Source organism: Tupaia chinensis, unplaced genomic scaffold (genome assembly GCF_000334495.1).
Source record: "Tupaia chinensis unplaced genomic scaffold, TupChi_1.0 Scaffold000146_1, whole genome shotgun sequence".
Lineage (NCBI taxonomy): Eukaryota > Metazoa > Chordata > Mammalia > Scandentia > Tupaiidae > Tupaia > Tupaia belangeri.
In genome coordinates this window covers 14,612,793-14,624,468 of record NW_006159616.1, presented here as the reverse complement: position 1 = coordinate 14,624,468, position 11,676 = coordinate 14,612,793, and the positions used below count along the sequence as shown (strand labels likewise).

The 11,676-nt window shown below is 49.9% G+C and overlaps 1 long non-coding RNA gene across 1 annotated transcript; it reads right to left on the bottom strand.

Moving 5' to 3' along the window:
* Positions 1-5,174: 5,174 nt before the first annotated feature.
* Positions 5,175-11,126, bottom strand: LOC114007254 (uncharacterized). Its single transcript, XR_003548889.1, has 3 exons — positions 10,738-11,126; positions 9,276-9,566; positions 5,175-5,723 (listed from the first exon to the last, which is right to left on the bottom strand). It is a non-coding gene; the product is annotated as an uncharacterized LOC114007254 (long non-coding RNA).
* Positions 11,127-11,676: the final 550 nt, after the last annotated feature.

The window sequence follows — 11,676 nt, the reverse complement described above, 5'->3', positions numbered from 1 at the left end:
CTCTGGAGGCTGCACTTGGCCAGGAAAAGGGCTTGTTTTCAGCATTGGACAGCAGTGGTCTCCAGTCCTGACTCACTGTATGACCTTTGGGCAACAACAACAGTAACAGTTCAGAGTGCCAGGCACCCCCCTCCCTCCCCGGATAATCTCCTTCAGTTCAGTTCAGTTTCACAACAGCCCTTTGGAACATGTACTAGTACTGTCCCACTAATGGTGAGGAAGTTGGGGACCAGAAAAGTAGAACTAGGCCCCCATCACAAGGAGGTGAGTGGAGTGGAACCAGGACCCAAATCCATGCCTGTCAGACCTCTACGCCCTCTGGCACCTGCCACCTTGCCTTAACAAATTGCTCAGCCACTTGGAGAGAGTGTCCTCACCTATACAGACAGCATCATACTCACAGTATACCTGTGAGCTATAAATACTGTTGGACAGGGACCAGCAGTTAGCGTAATGGCGATGTTGCTGGACTCCCATGTAGCTGACTGCAGTTCGAGTCCCAGACCCGGTGGCTTAAACTCACGCTGGGCACATGTGCGTGTGTGCCCAAGATCCTGAGAGGAGAATGGAGAAGGGGTGGTGGCGTGACCATCCTCCCCAGGGGGTGATTTCTCGCTTTCTGTCTCTTTGTCTCTCTCTTGTCTCTCTGGCGAGTGCACGCGCCCTATAGCAAAAAACAGAAAACAAACAAACAAAACTGTGGAACAAATGCGTGAGTGAGAGAATGAGTGACTCACTCACCTCAGGATGCGTCCAATTGCTCATCTAGTGAAACCCTGTAGAGCTCTGCTGTGGACCAGGCCCAAGGAAGCTTTAATCCTCCTCTCCATGAGCTGAGCACCTGGGAGCATTTCAGTCGAACTCTCCTGCCCTCACTGGCTCCGGCTCTTTTTGTTTGTTTGTTTTGTTTTGCATATTTTTTAGGTGTTTGCCATTGGGTGTGCATTCACCAGAAACAGACAGAGAAAGTGAGAAGTCGCCACCCACCCAGGGGGATGGCCATGCTGCTATCCCTTTTACTCCATTCTCCTCTTGGTATTTTGGGCACACATGCACACACACATCCAGCACAATTTTTTTTCTTTATTTTTTTTTTTAGAGAAATTTTTGTGATAGGGTACATGCACTCACCAGAGAGACAGTGAGCACAGAAAGTGAGAAATCACCTCCCAGGGGTTATAGCCACACCACACCTCTTCTCCTCCAATCTCCTCTTGGGATTTTGGTCATGCACGCATACTCACCTGGCATGAGTTTTTAAGCCGCCGGGTCTGCGACCAGAACTATGGTCAATTACATGGGAGTCCAGCAACATAACCATTATGACATCAGCTGGTCCCCGCAAGCACAATCTTCAAAGCCTATCTTGAATAAGGAAACTTGACTTCTAGAGTTATAAAGAAATTGCCACCAGATCAAAGACAGCAAATAAATATAAGTCAAAATACTCAACAAGTGAGAGAATTAGTTGGGAGTGTTTACTCATTGCTATGCTGACAAGACATTTTAACTAAATGTAGCTTCATGGATCTGTGTGTTTCTAGCTCTTAAAGCCACTGTGGTTTATGCATCAAATCGTTTTTCCTAATTGAGGACAGAGAAAGGTCAACTTAATTCTTTTTCTTTTTTCTTTCTTTTTTTTTTTTTTTTCAATTACACTTTTGCCATAGGGTGCATGTGCTCACTAGAGAGTTAGAGGAAGACAGTGAGAGGGAAAGTGATAAATCACCTCCAGGGAAATGGCCACACCACAATCCCATTCTCCTCTCAGGATTTGGGCACGTATGCACACAAAACCAGCATTATTTTCAAGCTGTTGGGTCCCCAACTCAGACCATGGTTGGCTATGTGGGAAGCCAGCACCTTAACTCCCATGCCACCTGTTGGCCCTGAGGTCAACTTATTCCTCTTTTTTTTGAGAGAGAGATTTTTGCTGTAGGGCATGTGCACTTACTGGAGAGACAGAGAGAGACAGAAAGTAGTGAGAAATCACCCCCTAGGAGGGATGGCCATGCCTCAATCCCTTCTCCTCCATTCTCCTCTCAGGATTTTGGGCACACACACACGTGCACCCAGCCTGGGCTTTAAGCCGCCTGATCTGGGACTTGAACTGCAGTTTACTACACGGGAGTCCAGCAATGTAACCATTACGCCACCTGCTGGCCTCAAGTTCAACTTATTCTTAAGTCTTTTTTTTTGCTATAGGGTGTATGTGCTAGCCAGAGAGAGTGAGGGGGAAAATGGGAATTCACCCCCAACACACACACACACACAACACAGAGCAGGGATGGCCATACTGCAATCCCTTTTCCTCCATCCCTCAGGATTTAGGGTACACACACACATGTAGCCAGTGTGAATTTTTCAAGCTTCTGAGTCCAGGACTTGAATCATAAAGTTGGCCATGTGGAATCTAGCTGCCTTAACCTCCATGCCTCTTGTAAGTAGAACATATTTATTGATTTACCAATCAATAGATAGATGGATAGATATTTACTACATGTACATACATAAATATTACAGGCTATGTTTTGTCAAGTCCTTATTATATGTGTTATGCATAGTTATGTATCTTACAGATCTTATCTCATTGCATCCCCCAGTAGCTCTATAAAATACCTGGCACTATGCCCATTTAGATGGTAAACCGAGTCTCAGAGAAGCTTCAGTGACACAGCCTTGTCTAAAGTCATATAGCGTATGAGCAACAGACCTTGCTAAATCCAAGGGTCTATTCCAAATCCCATTTGACACTCCTTGATCTTCAAAACTCTCTTCATTTTCCTTAGGATCCTTCTTCTGCAGCCATGACCCCTCCCTGACCTTCAGATGCGAGAACCAGATACCCATTCAGTTTTGCAAATGTCTAATAGTGATCTCAGAACTAAAGCTCTGGTTGCACATCGCCTACCCAGACTGTTCCTCTGAAGTCTTCCCCATCTCCATAGATGGAAACTGCATCCTTCCAGCAGTCTAGCCGAAAACCTTGCAGGCCATCTTTGACTCCTGTCTTACTCCACATCCACTCCACCTAGCAAAACCTGCTGGCTCCATCTTCAAAATACATCCAGAACCCAAACACCTCAATGCTTTTTCTCATCACATGCATTGCTTCCACCATTGTCCAAGCCACCACGGTTCTCTTGCTTAGACGATTGTCACAGTCTTCTAACTGGTTTCACTTGGCCCTTGCTCCCAAAGTTCATTCTCAGCACAACATCCTAGAGTGATCAACTAAGGTGACGTCGGAGCACATCACTCCTCTGCTCCACGCACTCAGAGTCAAAGCCAAAACCCCCTCTGTGGTCTCAAAAGCTCAGATGCACTGCCTTATAATTAACTCTTTTTTTCAATTGTCAGAGGGTGTGTGCACTTGCCAGAGAGAGAGACAGAGCGTGCGAGAGAGAAAGAGAAAGCAATCTCCCATGGGCTGTGGTCACGTCGTAACTCCTTCTTTTCCATTTCTCCATCTTGTTGGGATTTGGGACTTGGATGCACACATGCCTGGAGTGTTTTTCAAGCCGTTGGGGCTAGGATTCAAACTGCAGTCAGCCATGTGGACTCCAGCTCCCTTAACCACCAGGCTACAGGAGCAGCCCCCCTCAACTAGCTCTTGACCTCACTTTTTACTACCCTCTCTTTCGCTTACTCTGTCCCAGCCCCCTTGCTGATCTTGGAACACACCAGGCGTGGACTATCTCAGGGCCTTTACTCTGCGGTATCCCTGCAGGAGTGCTCCTCCAGATAACACGTGGCTTGCTCCCCCCTTTTCCCTGATCTCTGAGCAGATACCATCAGGCTGACCAAGTCTTCCCAGATCACTCCCCAGCCCCCTCACTTGCTCTGCTGTCTGTCCACAGATTAACTATCCGACATTCTGTCTGTCTGTATGCTTCTTCCTTACCTGTCCCCCTAATAACCACTATAGTATAAACTCCAGCTGGGCAGGACTTTGGGCTGTTCCCTGCTGTCTCTCAGCATCTGAAATAGTCTGACACTTAGTAAGTGAAACATAACATTTACTGAAAGGGACACAGCAGCCCTGGCTGCCCAGCCTCCCGCTTTGTGCATCTTATCCTTCCACCCAAAATCTTCTTCCCACTGAGCCATGGCTTCCCAGCTTAGGTCAGCACTGGATGAGCATTCCATCTGTAGCATAAGGCTCTGGGCTTATGCTTGAAAAACACCATAGACACGTGTGTACATGCCCAAAGTTCTGAGATGAGAATGGAGGAAAAAGGATTGCAATATGTGTCTGTCTCCCTCTCTCTCCAGCAAGTGCATATGTCCTACAGGAAAGAAAATAAAATTAAAATAATAAAATAAAATAAAACCTGTCTCTGTCTCGTTCCCTTTTCTTCTCTCCCTCTCTCCGTGGCCACGGATGACTGCAGAGACCCCTGTGGCCCGGGGCTCCTGCCTTCTGTCTTCGGAAGCCCAGCTCTCCTCTCCTGGGCCCACTGCTTTTGTTTCTTGTTCCTGTGTAGCTAGAGTTTTCCAGGAATCCTCTCCCTATCCCTGAGGCCCAAGTAACCAGACAGACCGGGGCGTTGGGGGCCAGCTTTAATCACCACCACCAGTGGCAGCAACAGGAAGTGCGTACCAGAGGCTTGACATCCCTGACCCACAGGGAAACCGCGGGGCTGGGTACTAGGGAGTTTCCTAGGCCCTGGTGAAAATACTCATTTCTTATAGCCAAAGGGAAAGGAAGAGAAAAGTAATATTCTCTCTTAGTTCTGAAGATATTAACATAAACACTTCATTTCTCATGCGGATAATATTATTCTATTGATTATTCAAAAGAGAAATAATGCCAATAGTATAAATCATTCTGCAGAAGAGCAGAATGGGTTGAATAGAATTGCACACCCAGGGGGACCAGCAATTGGCGTAATGCTATGTCGCTGAACTCCCATGTAGTCAACCATGGTTCGAGTCCCGGACCTGGCTTAAACTCACGCCGGGCACATGTGCATGCGTGCCCAAGATTCTGAGAGGAGAATGGAGGAGAAGGGATTGTGAAGTGGCCATCCCCCATGGGGGGTGATTTCTTGCTTTCTGCCTGTCTCTCTCTGTCTTTCTGGTGAGTGCATGCGCCCTATAGCAAAACAAAACAAACAAACAAACAAACAAAAACTCTCAAAAAAAAAAAAAAAAGCACACCTAGGCTTTGGAGTTCTGGAGTGGAGAGGCCATAGAGATGTTGGAGACAGGGCGGGAGCGGGGAGGCTCATTAAACTGAGTATGGGGTTGGTGGACTGAGTTGCCATGGAAGATAAATCTTTCTAAAAGATGGCAGAGCTCAAGAGAAGAAGCCAGAAAGAAAGGCAGTCAGATTCTACAATATAAAAACACTTCCTACATGAGAACCAAAGGGGCAACTCATATGAATAATGTAGGTCATTGTTCTTGGTCGGATCCCTTCTTCTCTATCTGTCCTCTGTCCTTCCAATACATACTACAAAGTTACTGACTGATCCTGCAAAGTTACATGTCTGCAGCCTCACCCCTTTCATTGCACGAAGCTGCAGACTTAGTCTATAATTAGGCAGAGTGATTGCAGGGCCCTCGGAAACCTACAAGCTGAAAGCATCCGGGTTCCTGGCTGGAAGAGACACTCTTCCTGGCTGGAAGGGCACTCACAGGGCTTCTCTGCTGGGCTGTGTCCCCCACTTGCCCAGAAGGAACACCTTGGGAGAGCTGCCACTTTGGCCTTCGGGGACCTAAAAAATCAAAGAGGCAGAGCAGTTAGGAAAATGGAACCGACTCCCTGCAATCAGCCTTGCTGTGCACCTGGCTGGTCTACTCAAAGAGTCTCTCACTAACCTCTCCCTCCCGCCAGTCCCGGGAAATGCTTGAGAGACCACGCGCCTTAGCAATGCTGTAGGTGCACCAGTGTAACCAACAGACTGACAACTTCTGAGATAGAAGTGCGAGATGGGTCAACACAGCACGACAGGCTCCCGGGCCACCAGGCTGAGTGGAGACGCTGAGCAGAAGCTCCTTGGTGACTGAGGGTCCCTTCGAGACTGTGGGGAGCCTGAGAGACCAGTGGGGTGGGGGTCAGCAAAGCACATTAAAGACAAGCGTGGCTGGCTGACGATTTTACTATGAGCCGGCCCCATCTTACCCTTTCTGCTTTGAAGAATAGCCAAACGTGCACTTAATTAAACATATACAACGTTCGTGCTTGGTCTACTCCCTGTTGTGAAATAAGCACATTTGTTACACAGAGGGAAGCCTGATATCTCCGAGACTTAGAACAGACTATTTACAACATTTCAGCTGTAGGACAAGGTGACCTTCAGATGACAAAGGGGCAATGCCTTGTGTGTGGCAAGGCAGGGGCTTTCAGAGGACATGAGCCACCCAGGCAACCACCTGGGATTTTACAAAAGGAAGACATTGCAAAACATTTTAGAAAAATGCATGTTTGTATATTTAAAATGTAGAAGCAGAATGCTTTTCTAATGCACACACAACCCAAATAATACAATTGTGCCATTTACTAGCAATGACATAAAACATCTGAAGATTCTTTCAAACACAAAGCCCAGTGACAATCCTTGCAACTAGGTGCCCCAGGTAGCAGAGGACATATTGACAGTATGCCCACTGCACTGGGCATCTAAGCCCTAGGACCAGACGGGTTGTGGGGCAGTGCCTCTGTACTCAGGAGATCTCGCACACTGGCAAAATGTTCGAGTTTCCATTCTTGACCAGGGCTTGCACCAAAGAGGAAGGAGGAAAAGGCAGACACTGAGCTGTCACCTCTGTCATCGAGAAGTGCTCCTCTACACCTTTGTGCTTTGCCACCCTAAAGTGAAGCGTTGATGTCTTTTATGATGATAAAAAGCACAGGCATGCACTAGACAGACAGAGAAGCAGCCTGGCAGAGTCTTGTCATGCTGTGATCCCCTCCCCCCAGCTCTGCCGCTCTTCAGGCCCCTTGGCACTCAGATGTATGGCCAGTACGTTTTTCAGACCAACTTGGTATTGGAGCCACAGTCATCAGGTGGCTTCCAGCCCTGCAGGGCCCTAGAGTTACCATTGCTCTACAGCAGCTGGACCTGCTAAATTATTATTTTTTCCTCATAGGGTGTGTGCACTTGCCAGAAGGAGACGGAGAGAGAGAAAGTGAAAAACCACTCCTCGAGGGGATGGCCACACTACAATCCCTTCTCCATTCTCTTTTCAGGATTTGGGGCATGCTTGCACATGTGCCTGGCATGATTTTCAAGCTGCCAGGTCTGGGTCTCGAACACAGGTGGCCATGTGGGAGTCCTCACCTAAACCACCACGCCACCCGCTGGCCCCCTTGCTATTGATTTTTAAAGGCAGGGACAAGACACTTTTTGAACATACTCACCCTCATGATTCTTATATCAGTGGATGCCTGACAAGTTCTTTTTGAGTTGAATTGAATTAATCAAGAAGCTACTATCAAGAACTCTTTGGGAGAGGGGGCAGTGGTGGCACGGTGATAAAATGTAACGCGGTAAGGCTGACCCACATGAGGAGGCTCCAGGGTCACATGTTGGGACCTCCCTGAATATGCCCAGCCATGTGTGCCTGTGATCTCAGGCTAGTCAAAGCTGGGGGTGGTTTGTGACATTAAGATCCTGTCTTTTGGGACCAGCAGATGGTGGAATGCTTACATTGCTGGACTATCACATGGCCAACTGAGGTTCAAGTCCTGGATCCGGCAGCTTGAAACTCACACCAGGTGCATGTGTGTACGTACCCAAAATTCCCAGAGGGAAATGGAGGAGAAAGGATTGCGGTGCAGTATGGCCATTCCCCTTCGGGCAGGGGTGGTTTCTTGCTTTCTGTCTCTGTCTCTCCAGCAAGCACATGCACCTGATAGCCCCCCCCCCAAAAAAAAGGCAAAACAAAACAAAAAGCACCCTGTCTTTGACTCATAGAAGAAATAAATAAATAAGCTTAAAAAAAGATATTTGGGATATATGATAATTTTATACCATCAGAGGGCCCCAAAACTGTTTTGCTTATTGGTCCCATCTGAGATAGCCCTGGTCAGATTTCCTGACTTCTTCCACCTCTGTCTAGTTCATCTAAAATACCAGCTAAATCGCAGCACGGGGGCTGGCAGCTGTCCCGCTCTGCAGCACTTCCGCCGCAAGCATACGCCGCACGCACATGAACCCTCACAACACAGTCTCGTACTCCCCCTCAGCTGGAGAACCAAGTTCGCAAATGGAGAACTCCACACGTGATCCATGAAACCTGATTTACCATGCCGAAGAGAGGCAGTCTCCTAACACAGGAAATGGGCTTGCTCCTGGCTAATTACAGATTTCACCCTGACTAGCTGAAGGTCACTGGATACATGGAATCAGCGGGACCCCTGAGAGGAAAGAAGGAGCTCACGGGGCACCGAAGTGCACCGAGACTCTACAGAGAGACCTCCCAACAAGGACAGAGACACGGATTATCAAGGCAGAGGCTCGTGAAGAACAAATGGGACCAAAACTCGTGGCTAAAGCATGTGGACTCCTGCCTGGGATTGTCACATCATTCTGTAACATCCCCAAAGGGTGAACACAGGCCAACCTGAAATGCTAAGAGAGCCTGACAGTCTTGAAAGTGGCCTAGATGCTGAGCTCACCATTGCTGGTCGGCTGTCCCTGCCTATTTCCTACCACCCTACCCCCAAGGATCATCTGCCCGCCCTGGAAAAACTGCCAAATTTCCTCAAATGACAGATAAACAAATGAATAATCGGGCCTACTCTAAGGAATGAGAACCAGCCTTGAAAGCCACAGTGCACACCTCTGCATTGCGACAATAGGGTGAGATAACCTGAGAGAGGACACAGATGCCAAAAGACAGAGACATTTCTAAGTACATGTTCTGTTTTTATTAGTTGAAACAAAATCCTGAAAAACTTTCCTGCCTGACGGAATAAAACTAGAACACCCATTCTGCAAGCCCCCTTGCTTGGTTTCCTTCTATGTCCTCAGGAGCCCTCTGCTGGACAAATTCTGAATTACAGCACTAATAACCGGACCCCGAGCAGCCAGGCTCAAGCTGCTTCGGTTTTCCAGAACTGAAAAGAAGAGGAACTATAAAAGACAGCTCATGTTTTCTCCCCTTGGCGCTTTTCCTAGTGACAGTTGTAAACCAGAGGTGCTGCAAACCAGCTCAAGGCAGCGCTCAGTTCCCAGAGCATCACTGCCTGGTGTCCAGTTAGCTTTGCTCAGAATCCTTAGGACCCCAACTCTGTGTCACCTCCCAGTTCCCAGTTCCCTTACCTTGTCCTATTTTGCCTGAGTCGGAGCGCCTGATGGGTCCAGCACAGATGATCTCATCCTCATCCCATATGCCAGTCGGAACTTGTCCCAGGGAATCCCAGGTCTGCCCTGAGCTTCCTATGTCCTTGGGAAAGTCGGTTAATCTCTAGGCTTTGCCGTTCTCGTCTGAGTTTGGGGGTTTGGACCAAATGATTTCAAAGTATCTTCTGGCTTTGACTAGAGTGTCTACAAGGTTGCCTTGTGTGGCTGGAGTTAAAGTTGAAACGCCTAAGAACAATGACAGGATCTGATCTGCAGAGAGAGCACAGTAGAGAAACTGCTGACTCTGCAGTGGGTGAAAAGGAAAAATGGTCAGTGGGGAACTCCCGGAGTCAGGATCTGGGGCTGAAACCCTAGGGTCCCCCCCACACCTTGGAGTCTTTTCCTGCAGTTCCCCCAGGCTTGTACGGTACTCCCGCTCTTCTCTTTGCCGAGGGAGCACCACCCTTTTGCCAGCTGAGGGCCAGTCCTACTATTTGTTCTTAAAGCTCTCAACTTTTCCCTCTGCCCTAGCCCCTGGTGAAGCCAACAGGGACCCAGCTAGCCAGTTGGCTCTGCCCAGAGGGTGCAGGCTGTCCCTGGAAAAGCCACCTCTCCCATGTCCTTGTCAGGGAGACTGGCAGCCGCAGTGCTGTGCCCATCCCAGGCAGAGAAAGAAGGCAGCCAGTGTCAGTCCTAGGGCAGCCACAGGCCTGAGCAGGGTCTGCAGTTTCTGCCACCCCTGCTGTCTCCTACTCTTCCCCAGCTCTGATCTCCCTCCCACTCCCAGCGCACTGCAGGCTCCAAGGGCAGCCTCGAAGGCAAAGGCATAGACGGTCAACCTACAGTGTGGGGACAGGAAAAAGCAGCCACCAGGGTGGAGGTTCTTCCAGCAGAAGTTCAGGGTGCAGGACAGTGAAAGGTATCAGTCTCCAAACTGTCTCCCAACTGTGAACCCCAGAGGAGCCAGCCGTGTGTGCAGAGTGACATCACTTCCCATCTTGCCAGGAGACATGGCTCTTGCCAAGAACGGGCCCTGGGGGTTAGGCGGGCAGCATCTTCATGCCGTTGGCATTAATACAGCCTTGTACCAGAGGCTGCTATTCTGAGCAGAAGATGTCGTCTGGACCTCCAGGGCTGCCCTTTCTGTCCCTGGGCTCCTGGTTCCTGGCACCTAAGCCCCATGGAAGGTCAGCAGCTACTGGACCCCACCCACGTTTGCTGGCTGGGTTTCCCTCTGCAGGGGAAGCTGGACTTCCTTCACATCCAAGTTCAATCGTCCGGCAACTAACTACACCGTATCAAGAACACACCTTACTCCCACCACCTTCCAGCCTTGATTTGTGTCTAGGGGCTGTCCCAGAAATCATGACTGGGAGCTTAAAGAATATGGTCCCTTTGCTGTCACCCAAAAAAGATGCCTGAGACGGAATCCCCTCCTTACCCCCAACCAGAAGGGCAGTCTCGCCTTGGAAACTGGCGTCCACGGTCAGAGCAGATGGAAAGCAGGGCCGGGACTACAGCTTGCTGCGGCTGGTCTCCAAGCCTTCCCAGTCCTTCTGAGGGTTGCTCTTGTTCTTCCCTGGAGTTTCTCAGAAGTACGATCCACACTTGGTGGTGCTCGTTCTCAAAGCACGGTCGGAGGATGCGCAAAGCTGGTCCATACAAAGCCCCAGAAGCAGAACTTCCCATCTGTCATCCTTCCCCCCGGGGGCAGGCTGCCTCCTGCCCCTAGCCCTCAACTCTCATGAAGTACAGTCATCAAGAAAAGGTGGTCTAAATAAAGCCAGAGACTCACTCACTGCACCAATCAGCGCCGCCCGTCCCGGTCTGGGTTTCGACGCTGGCTGGCTGCGCGGCGCGCGCCCGCCAGGAGGTGGCCGTCGGGACGCGAGCGCCGGCAGAGGCGCGCCGCCCGCCCGGAGCAGTGGTGCAGGGTCTGCCCATCGCCTGCTGCTGCTGCTGCAGCCCCGCAGCAGTCAGCACTGCTGACTTGGCCCGGGCGGCGGCAGTGGCGGCGGCGGGCGGGGGAGGGCCTGCAGCAGCTTGGGTTCCAACTGCCCCTGCGCAAGGAGGCCGGGAGAACCCAGAGCCAGGGCCCGACTGGCCAATGCTGGGGCAGTTGATGGGGGTGGGAGAGGAGAGAGCCGAAAAAGGCCCCTGAGTCAGCAATGGTGCATTGGGAAGTGTCCCGGGGACACCTCAGACCTCCGACAAAGTGTCCCTTCTGCGTTTCCTTCCTGACTTGGGGACCAGCTCTAGCTTCATTTCATTTCCCCCTCAACACAATTACTGGATTGCAATGCCCCCTTCTCTGAGGTCTCACGGGAATGGAAAGATGAGAATTCTTTCCCAGGCTCACCCAGGCCCATGTAACTCTCTA